Source organism: Meriones unguiculatus, chromosome 16 (genome assembly GCF_030254825.1).
Source record: "Meriones unguiculatus strain TT.TT164.6M chromosome 16, Bangor_MerUng_6.1, whole genome shotgun sequence".
Lineage (NCBI taxonomy): Eukaryota > Metazoa > Chordata > Mammalia > Rodentia > Muridae > Meriones > Meriones unguiculatus.
The window spans coordinates 9534881-9546006 of NC_083363.1; positions in this window are offsets into that span (position 1 = coordinate 9534881).

Sequence of the window (11126 nt, forward strand, 5' to 3'; positions counted from 1 at the left end):
ACAGACAGACCTCATATCTTCATGCCTAGGTGGCAAGACCCCCTCGGTGCTCTGGGGACAGCTGGAAAGGTCCTTGGCATGCACGTTAAGCTGCCCTTGGCCCGAGGATGGAGGCATGGCCTCCACTAAGTGAGCTGCAGGAACATGAAGAACATGGCCTGTCACCATTGAGAACAGAGCAGAGCAGGCCCTGGGGTGGAGAGAGAGACAGCCACAGGGCTCAGTCTCATGCCCGTCATGGTGGCCATAGCCATCAAGACACCAGCTCATCACAAGTCCCAGTATTCAGACAGACAATCCTAAATGTGGGGTCAGAACCAGGAGGCCATTGGCCCTGGGAACAACAGCCACACTGCAGCCTGGCTGAGCCCTGGGCTCTCTGTGCCACTGCATGGACTGGGGGTCTGAGGAGTAGGTAAAGCTTTACACACGCTCCTGCAGTCTATGAGGCCCCTACACGACATTTTCTGTGCTGGCTGGACACATAATTGGAAACAGCCTGAGTGTGTGACTCAGAAAAAGCCAGCACCGCCCCAACCCGTCTCACACAGCACATCCTGTTCCCTCCTTGAAGACTTCTAAGAAGGGGGTCAGCTTCCTGTGAGCCCCCAGCTCTGCCTGGCTGACATGTGTTGGCTGCACAGCTGATCTCATTGAGCTGCCGTGTTCTAGAAAGTTTCCCACACACATCCAGCCCAAATCTGGGATATCTCGTCCAAGTCAAGAGCACCTGGACACAGTTAAACACACATTTATATATGTGTGCATATACATGCACATATACGCATAAATATGTGTGCACATGATTACCCACACATGCATGCATGCATGTCTATATGTACACATCTTCACGAATGTATTAGAGCGCAGTTATGTGCATAGTGTGTGTATATGCGCACTACACATGTGTGTGGATGTTTACTTGTTTGTCATATGCAATATATGTACATGTGTGTGCGTGTACATGCTCACAAAGGCATAGCTTCGCTTTTATGTGCAACACACATACATGGGGATACATGTTTGTGCCGACATGAGTTCTTCTTATGTGTGTGTATATGTACATGTGCACAGGTGTGTATGTATGCATACACAAAATACATTTACACATGCATAACAGCACACATAGGAGGCTTCCTACAGCTCTACAGCTGCCCTGGACACAGGATCCCAGAATCCTACACATGGCCACCAGGGACTCCAACACTTTGTCCCAGGCCCTTGCCAGGAGCTTTGGGGGAAGCACAGCAGATATAGGTAGTCCTCGTCATTCCCATGCAAAGCACCCCCTACTTTGGCAGTGAGGGCGCCTTTACTGTTGTCAATCATTCCTGGTCTAGTTAAAGCCATTAGCCCCTGTGGTAGGGCTGTGTCTGCTATTTCAGCCCCGGGAGGATGCTGTCCACCTGGACCCTATGGAATGTGTTGGGGTGGGGGGATCCCCTCTGATCTCCTGCTGTGGATGTCCCTATGCTGTATTTGGGGAACACCCCCAAAGTTGAGCTGTTCAACCTGCCTCCAGCTTCCCAGCAGCACCCTGTTCCTGTCCCTGCTCCTCCGCACCCTGGAGGTGGGTGCAGACATTGTCCTGCCTTCATGAGCTTCCTAGCTTGGAGTCACAGGAGCCTCTGGTCTGAACTGAGAGGTCCAGGCAGTGGCATCAGGCAGAGCTGGCCTACAAGTGGGTAAAGTCCTGGGGCACGTCCATCCAGACCTTAAAATAGTAACTGACCCACAGCGTGGTGGCCACGAGGCTGCCTTGGAAGGAAAGGGAGCTGTGGAAGCTGGGGAGGGCTAGAGGGGGCTGGTGGGGCCCTTGGAGAGATGAACACAGAGAGCAGCTTCAGAGCTTCTGCTCCTCCGCCACAGTCCACCTGGCCAGGGTCCTGGGCTGTGTCCACTGGGGGCTGTTCACGAGTTGAGAGGCTTCCCAAGCTCACTCACAGCTGTGGGGTTATGTCTTCTGGCTGGCGATGAACTAAGGCCCCACTCAGCTCTATCCACATGGCCCTGGCGTCATCTCAGCCACCAAAACCCCGCCCCCATCTCCAATCAGGGCCTCCCGGTGTTTCAGCTATCCCTACCAGAGATGCTGTAGAGTTCATTTGATCGTGACATGGTCCCTATCTCAGGATAAGCTACTTGGAAACCTTGGTCCCACACAGCAAACCATGGGGGAAGGCATGTGAGATTCAGAGCTCAATGGCTAAGTAGGCTTCCCTTGCCTCAGGAGGGAACTGAACACTGGCCCAGTGGAGACCACAAGGCAGTGTGAGTCAACAGAAACCAGAGAACCGTTTCCCTCATCCCCTCCCCGCCCCAGACTGCTCAGGGAATGTGTTAATAATTTCTGACAACTGATGGAGTCGGACGCTCAGGGTGCTTGTGACGTTTCTTTGTCTCCACCACGATCCGAATGCTGCTCCCTCTGAGCTCAGACACAGAGGCTGCTGTGGAGAAAACCCCTGTTTAACCGTTACTACAGTTACATGCTAGGAGCCCAGACTCCTTCCTGAAATGCGTGCTATGACTCATGTACCTGGACCAGCCATCTCTGGAACATTCTGTCTGAGTAATGAAACTGTACCACTTATGAGATCTCGGGAGACAGCTGGGCTGCCAGCTGCCCGCAGTAGGGTCAGGGCTGGGTTGAAAAGTTCCTCTAGCCCTGTGGAAACATAATACCCAGGCCAAGAAATGAAGGCTAGACACTGAGTGATGGAGAAGAGCCCCTTCTCATTCGGGGTCTCTGCTATGGAGGGTCTTGAGACTGACAGGCACCCCATCTCTGTTGCTGAAGTTCCTTGTGTTCCTTACTCAGAGCCTTAAGTAGCGGGGAGTCCCAAGATAGGACAGTCTGAAGAGCCCAGAGTCTACACACACGCGCACACACACACACGCACACGCACACGCTCGCACACACACATGCACACACACATGCACACGCCAGGGTTGGAAGAGCATACATCCCCAACTTCAGGGACTGATGGTGTTAACTGGACCAAGCTTTGTGGAGACTAAGCAATCGCGGTAAGCCTGGGTGTTGTTGGACAGGCTCGGGCCTCTCACACAGGTCAGAGAGAATCGCTGATAGCCACGAATGCCTGCACGCCTCAGACAAAGTCACATAACACATAGGTCCATCTCACAAGCAAGAGGGCACTTGGGTACAGAGGGGCATGTGACTTGCCTCAGGTAGGAGAGCTTATGAGTCGGGGGCTCTCTCTCTCAATTCCTTACAGTCCATGATGGGGGTGGTCAAAGGTTACAGTAAGTGGATTCTGGGGACATCTGCAAAGCAGATAGTGAACCCCATCTAAAACTATGCAGGTGCTAAGACTATGGTCCAAGGAGAAGCTGTTTTCAGTAATGCTGTAGCTGTTTGGGCTTGGGAGACTAGCTACAAAAGTCCAGGCATGGGAGATGGATGTAGCTAGAGACCCAGCCAGATGGGGACAGAACCTAACAACCAGCATTTGATGCCTGCACCATGTCCTGCTCCTCAACTGGATGCACCCAGGATGGGAGGTGGGCACTTGGTGCTGGCCTTTCCCTTGACAGTGTCCGTGGAGACCCTATGTTCGTGGTAAAGAGCACTTGCATTGCTACAGCTGGCATCAGCCCTCAGAGGCCCTTACCTCACAGAGAATCCCAGAGGCTCTGTGACAGTTCAAATCACTTCAGAAAACCTCAGGCCCTGTGATGGCCTGAGCCAGTCTGCTTTGAAGTCACTTCCAGCTCTCCAATCCCTTGGTTTCCTGCTCTCGGCACCAGGTGTTGCCTAAATGCAGGTCCAGAGGAGCGCCAATGCCCCTCGCTTGCTTTGGGTCTCAAGGCTGATAGACCTCAGGCAAGCTGGATCTGTTTAGGGTTCGACTTGTTTGGACAATTTAACATTTTCTTCCTGCCAAGGAGCTGCTCCTCGAAGGGAAATGGCCCTTCTCTGTGGTTGATGTTGCTGAGCGTCTTCCAGAATCTCAACCCACAGAGAGTCCAGGCTGCAAGGCAGCATGGTGGCAAGCCCAGAGGCTGTGTAACTATCAGAAGGCAGAGATGCCAGGGGAACCTCAGTAGGAAATGTGATCCCACCGTGGCCTTCCCACTTTTTCTGATTTTAGTTCCACAGTGTCAGGGGAGGGATAGGTCAGCCCTGAGGTCCTAAGCCTCATGGGAAGAGCCAGCAGCAACCCTCCACTTCAAGAAGGGTTCTAGGGCCCTGCGAGGAAAATATTCCTACTTTTCTGAAGACATCCATTTACATGCCTTGGCTTCAGGAGCTCCATGCTTCTCTCCGTGGCCTGTCTTGAGGTAGTCATGGGACTTAGGCATGCTTCCTGTTCATGTGATTCATACACTACAGTGCCAGGGAGTATATTGCTGGGGAAACCTGCTTGTGGGTTCCAGCATCCCTGCACCTATGATGTCCCTTACATGGTTCAGGTGTGTGAATGGCCCAGTCCTGTCCAAGGCACTGATGTATCCATACCTCACCATCCTGTCACATGGGCTGGCCAACAGTGCTGTTCTCCAGTGTTCTTCTCCTAACATAGACTGGCCTGGACTGAACTGTAGCCTCCAAACCAGGTTGAAACCCAAGAAGGAGAGAATGCCTAGTCACCCAGAAAAGTAAAAACCTGAAAGGGGGTGGGGGGAGAATAAAGATATTCGACAAAATTGACAAATTTGATTAAACAAACAACAACAAAAAAAAACTTTAAGGAAAACTTTTTAAAACTCTACATATACTGAATTTTAAAAGAAAGGAGTCTGAGGCCAGTGAGATGGGTCAGTAGGTAAAGTGCTTACTGATGACCTGAGTTCAACCCTCGGGACCCATATTGGGGGAAGAGGGAACCAACACCTATTTGCATGCATACACACACACGCACACACACACACACGCACACACACACAATGTATTTTTTTAAACATGTAAAGGAGTGGTTGGTTATTAAGTATTTAGTTAGTTAATTAATAATTAATAATTATAGCAATTAGGAGGCTGAGGCAGAAGGGTTGTGAGTTAAAAATTATCCTGAGTCATATAGTGAGACCCTGTCTCTAAATAAATAAGAAAATTAAAAAAAATTTTTTTAAAAAGACTAATTATAAAGGAGTCATCAAAGCCAGGTCGTGTTGGCACATACCTTTAATCCCAGAATTCAGGAGGCAGAGGCAGGCGTATCTCCTGCATTTGAGATCAGTCTGGTCTGCAGAGAGAGTTCCGGGACAACCAGGGCTACACAGAGAAACTGTCAAGAAAAACAAACCCAAAAGGAGTCATCACTACAGATCTGACATACATAAAGACAATAAAGAAATAAGGTGATCAGCTTTATCCCAATAAACTTAGACGATTCATGGGAAAGAAACAGAGATACACAGATTATCTAAGCAGTTCTGTATTTTCTTAAAATGCTGAATTCATTACCTGAAGGGTATTCTACGAAACATTTGAGAAAGTGGTGACATCAATCCTGCTTCAACCCTTTTCAGAAGATAGAGGAAAGAGAAACATTTCAAATCTCCTGAGTCCAATAGTGTGCCTTGCGAGCTAAACTACACAGATGCTAAAAAGAACAGCAGAGACCAATATCATTCACTAATAGACTCAAAGGTCCTTGAGAAGATTAGTAAATCAAAACTGCTGACATAAAAGAATACCACACCATGACTATTCTCATGTGCAGTTATTCTTGGCAGTACTAGGGGTTCAGTCTAGGACCTCACACATATTAGGTGAGTGCTGAACCACTGCACTACAGCCCTAGGTCTCAAAATGCAATTATTGGTTTAAGATTTTTATTATATTAACAGAATAGAGTTGTGGTGATGAATCACTGATCATTTAAATATATAAAACAGCAAAAATACAGCTGACCAAATGCAAGATTTGTTTAAAAGAGTACCCGGGTGAATAAATGAGGACTTGAAGGCAACTTTCCCAACATAATGAAGAGTATCAGCCCAAGGACTGATAGCATAAATGTGAGAGGCTTTTCTCCTGCAGGAACGAAAAGAGGTTCATTCTCATCACTATTATTCCAGTGGCTTGCTAGAGATTCAAATAGTATGCACAAGTTGAGAAAAATACATACGATATGTATGAAAGGAAGAAATGAAAAACTGTATTTTTTCAGAGGTGATACAGCTATGTTATAGGAAATACTACAGAATTCATTTCGTGTATATGTTTGTGTGTGAGAGAGAGAGAAAAAGACAGACACACACAGAGAGAAAGAGAGAGAGAACAGGCACATGTATGCACATGCCTGTAGAGGTCAATGGTCAATGACAAGTGTCTTCCTCTCTCTCTTTCCTCCTTATTTTTGAGGCAGGGTCTCTCACTGAACCTGAAGCCCATTGATTGGGCAAGACCAGCCGGCCAGTGAGCTCCACAGTGTTCTGCACCACACCTTATTACATGGGTGCTGGACAGCTGAACTCAGGTTGTCATGCCTGTGCAGCAACCACGTTACCATCTTCCCAATCCCAGAATCCATATTTCTTAAACTGTAATAACCAGTAAGCGAATTAGCAAGCTGGGGTATATATAAATACACAAAAACTACGAGGCAAGATGGTAGAATAGTAGAACAAATGTCACCACCAACCCTTTCCTTCCTAAAATCAGCGTGATTACTGACAAAATGATCAATCCCCTATTTTCAAAGTTCTGGGGTTAACCAAAATATTATGACAATTTAGAGAGCACTTATTCAAGAAAAAAAAAAGCCACGCCTTGGTGATGACGGTGGCCCTCTGTCATGAATGAGGCTTCATGACGAAGTACTGAGAAGAAGCCGGACACACAAGGCCACACCATGGGATCCCACCCATACAAAATGCCCAAAAGACAAATTCCAGAACAGAAAATAGAGCCGAGTTAGTTTCTTTGGGGCTGGAGGCTTTACCAGGGTGACAGATGTGTTCTGAAATTGATGGCTACACACAAAAAAATTATTGAATCGCCCACATGAACGGAATGAGTTTGACATCATATCAAACGTACCTCAATAAGCCTTTTAAAAAGCTGATTGCAGCCTTTGACAGGCTCTTAATGCCAGACAGGCCTTCGGCGGGGGCCCTTGAGAATTACACTGAAAGACTGAGAGAAAACTTGCGACTAGACTTAAGCCTCCGAGGTTGCCACTGACCTGTACTACCTGACCATCCAAGATCCTATGACAAGGAAGGTTGCGTTAAATAGGACACCTACAAAATCAACTAACCTGGACCCGTAGGGTCTTGCAGAGCCTGAACCACCATCCAGAAAGCATCCATGGGGTTCTAGGCCCCATACCCATACGTAACAGATGTACAGCTTTGTCTCCACCTGGGACCTCTCACAGCAGGAGCACTGGCCACCTCTGACTCTGTTGCCTGCCTTTGGATCCCTTCCCCCTAGCTGGACAGCCTTGTCTAGCCTCAATAGAAGATGTGCTCAGTCAAAGGGTTGATTCCCTTGGGAGGTCTCCCATTCTCTGAGAAGAAAGAGAGGAAGCACAGCGGGAAGAAAAGGTATGGGAGAAGGAGGGACTGGGAGGAGAGGAGGGAGGGATGTTAATTAATTAATTAATTAATTAATTGGACTCTTATAGTAGTTCACACATGTTATCTGGCATTTAACCAAAACTTACCAGACCAATCAAAAGATAGGATCACAAGACTACAGGGAAAATAGACAATAGCAACTACCTACGGTAGCCCTGATTTTAAAATTATCAGACAAGAACTCTGAAATACATGTGATTAGTACCTCACGGAACTGGAAGAGAGATAAGACTGTGTAAGAAACCGGTAGATCACCCTGAGGAAGAACCAGACATTCTAAAAATAAAGAACGGGGCGGGGTGTGGGGGAGAGAGATAGTTTAGTCTATGAAGTATTTGCCGTACAAATACGGGAACTGAGTCTGACTCTACGGAACTCATGTAAAAGCCAGGCATAACAGTGTGTGTCTGTACTCCCAGCGGCAGGTGGGGAAAGGAACCTGGAACTCACCAGTCAGCCCAGCCGGGTCAGTGAGCTCTAGCAAGAAACTCTGTTTCAAAAAGGAAGATGGAACCCTGGAGAGCTACCTCTCTTCTTCCAGAGACCCAGGTTCAATTGACAGGACTCACACAGCGGGTCACAAATGTAACTCCAGTTCCAGAGGATCCAACACCCTCTCCTGGCCCGTGTGGGCACCAGGCACGAATGTGCTGCACAGACTTATCTGCAGGCAAAACACCCATACACATAAAATAAAAGAATAGTTTTTAGAAGTGGAGAGTGAGTAAGAAAGACACAGAGCTTTGGCCAACACACACACACTCATGAGCACGCATGATGCACAATAGAACAGAGAAAGAATAAAAATAATGGCTAATATTAAGAGCTTGGCTGATAAGGTTCACACCAGGTTAGACATGATAGAAAAAAGAATAAGTGAACTGGAAAAGCAGGCAAAGGAAGAACGATTAAAAAAAATAAAACAGACAGGAAGAATACGGAGATGTGGAAATGAGGTACAGAAGAGAACAGAAACAGAATGGGCAGAGGCAGTATTTTAGAAGTAAATTGCTAAGACCAATAAAAAAAAAATGTTTTACCATCAACTTAAAGGAAAGAATCAAACTTGCGATGCCAAGGAGGCCAAGTTCAAGAGCTAGACCCAGGGATATCAGAGCAAGGCTGCTGCAGCCCAGCGAGGACATCTTCAAAGAAACCAGAGGAAGAAAGCTCATTTTCTTCAAAGACAGGCTTTCCCACACATCTGGAAGCCAGAAGACAACGGAATGCCACTGAAAGGAAATAACTGCTAAGCTGGAATTCCTACCTAGAGAAAGATCCTTCGGGACTGAAAGTTAAATAAAAAGTTGTTTAGACAAATGAAGATTGAAAAATTTGTGCCCAACAGAGCCATACTGCAAAATACGGTAGAGGGGCTGGTGGTGGGCAGTGTCTAACGTGGCCCCCAAAGACCCACATCCTGGCAGTCATCATTTGTGTAGGACCTCCGCTTGAGTGTGACTATACCCAATGGCTCTCTTCTAGCAAGATAATGGCAAACGCAGCAGCTTGCTTGCGAGCACATGGGGAACTTGGTGACGAAGATGGCCGTGAAGACGGTAGTGATGGGGTAAGGATGGTCATGGTCATCGTGGTGTTGATGGTGGTGAAGGTAACGACGGTAAGAGCAGCAGATAGATAATAACGGTAGATAACGCAGATGACAGCGATCTTACGATGATGGTGGCCGTGGTGACAGTGATGGTGATGCTAATCTCACGGTGGCCACATTGGTTACTTTTCTCTTTCTGTGACAAGGTACCATGGCCAAAGGTGACTTAAGTAAGAAAAACTTTATTTGGGGCTTATGGTTCCACAGAAGTGGAGACGGTCAGTGAAGGTGACCGTGGCACTGGGGAGCTGGGGTGTGACTCTAAGCCCCTGAGCCGTCATAAACATTTGATCCTTGTTCAACATGGTCTTGTATGTTTAGCTATTCTAGGCCTCTGTCTCAGACCTGGGGAACTTGGTGCCCTCCAGGGGAGCCCTATGCTGGCATTCTTACATCCCAGTCGGACCAGGCAGCAAGGAGTTTGTCAGCACAACCCCCCCATGCCAGCACAGAGCTGAACTGCCTGACATTCAAGTGACCCTCTTCATGCAGCACATCTGGTGAAGAGGAAGCTTTAGTCAAAATATAAATATTTTGAAGAATTTTGTAATCTAACTCCATGTAGTTTAGATGTACCCGGGGGTGGTTAGGGGTGGGGGAATCGATACCGCTGGACCAGAAGTTAAAACAGTCGGGGTGTTCTTCCCAGCCCATCCTCCTCAGCAAGCCTGACTCTTCCCACTGGGAGGAGAGTGGCCTCTGCAGCCCACCCCTCATGACACAGCATCCTCTAATCTACATGTGTGAGTGGACTTTGTGGGGCACTCCATCATCAGCCTGGCTTCACTCCCCCATCAGTGTCTGCTGTGTTCTATACGCACAACAGAAATTAAAGGCTACCTGGACCTGCTGGGGGGGGGGATGCCCTCCAGTAAGTGTTATTTCTTGAGCAAGTGGTCAGCCTCATCGCTGCGTCCAAACAGAAGGTATTGTATTTACAATGCAGGCCCCAGGCTACCTCATGGTGGCTCCGTAGGCACTGGAGAGATGAGCAGCCTGAAAATGGAGCTGAGGTGGAGGAAGGCAGGCTACCCTCCCTGTGGTTTTGGAATGTGATGAGGAGACCTCTCCTCCTCCAAAGGGCCAGCCCTCCAGGCCCCTCAGCAACACAAGCTGACTTTCACCGGAAGGTGGGATGCCTAGAATCTTTGCTATGTCGTGAAGTCAGCTGCTGCCTGGAGAGAAGACCCCATAGATGGACTTTGCGGGTTACAATCACATTTCTAGAGCCAGAAGAACGAGAACCAGAGGATGTGCTCCTCCACCCACCCTGAACCTACCATGACCACCCTTTCAGCCACGACTCCCTATGTTACATGACACCACAACTCCTTTCTCCAAAAGGGAATCCCGATGACATCCTGTGCCTTCAGGAAATCGCTTCCGCTCAGATCTAAGGTCTAATCACCCCCAAGCTGTCTTGCATCCCCTTTCTCTAATGTACACTCAGATGAACAGTTGTCAATAGCTTGCTTGTCCGTTCTGTCTGTTCATTGTATGACCATCAAACCCAGTCCCCAGGGCTCTCCTCGCCGCTCCTATGAGTATGTGCCAGCTACCTCTTCCAACTCCTTCAACACACAATCTGTTTTGTCTTCAATCCCTACACACCCCAAAAGCTAGGTTACACTGGGCTTTCTCCTCAGTCAGCCTCCAAGGCAGCCTCCAAGGGGGCTCCTATCATGATATCAGCACTGTCCATCACAGCGGGGGTGGGGGGGTGGCTTAGAAGAGAGGATCACCATGTCTGCAGGTCCCAAGAGCCAGGGATGCACAAAACCACATATGCAGCTTCCATAGATGTCCAACCCATGTGTCACTCACATGTGCCTGGAGCTAAGTGGTCCTCACTGCCATCCGAGAATGAGGCACAATTTCCTTTTAGCTATTAGAGGGTCACTAAGAGGCCCTCTGGTATCAGGAGGACCCCCTCCCCCCTGGCTAAGTGCCTTGGTCTCTT